Source organism: Trachymyrmex septentrionalis, unplaced genomic scaffold, assembly GCF_001594115.1.
Source record: "Trachymyrmex septentrionalis isolate Tsep2-gDNA-1 unplaced genomic scaffold, Tsep1.0 scaffold53, whole genome shotgun sequence".
In the NCBI taxonomy this organism is placed as follows: Eukaryota; Metazoa; Arthropoda; class Insecta; order Hymenoptera; family Formicidae; genus Trachymyrmex; species Trachymyrmex septentrionalis.
Genome location: NW_017305705.1, coordinates 3,289,396 through 3,290,061, shown reverse-complemented (window position 1 = coordinate 3,290,061; position 666 = coordinate 3,289,396).

The window sequence follows — 666 nt, the reverse complement described above, 5'->3', positions numbered from 1 at the left end:
ATATATATTTAATGTTTTATTTAAATAAATAAAATTTTGTTTTTATACTTATATGCGTATTGTGTTCATTTTTCAAATATTTGAAGAGCATTTTTTAATTAAAAAATAAATAAGATCTAATTCGACGGAACGAATTTCGGTAATGTTTCTTCAATTCTGATACTTTTCTTAATTCCAACTATTTACAAAGTAAACTGGTAATTATTATGGCCGAAAGATCTCGGCAAACACTTGACCGTATCAAATCGCGTTTAACGTCATCAAACGATATCGAATTTCGCGTGTTACTTAGCAGGTCCGAACGATAGGCAAACCCAATAAGTCTCGACAAGCGTGACAAGAATGTCGGGTTTTTTCACAAGGGATCTTTGAACATGACGATTAAACATTTTCGTCTGAGCATCAGGAACGTGCAGTCATTCTGCACGTGGCTACTGCAACAATAGACAGATACAGGGGAAAGCGGGCGAGGTGCAGCCCCCGCTATCTAATAGCTGGGCATTAAATTTGTCAGTAATATTGCCAGGGGGAATCGCTCTTGTCCTTGCCCTTTCCAGATCATGAATGGAGCGAGACAACTAAAATATGCCGCCGTTCGTGCTTTCATCCCCTCGTAACGTTGCGAGGGATACGGCTCGAATAAATGTCGAACAATGAAAAGGGAGA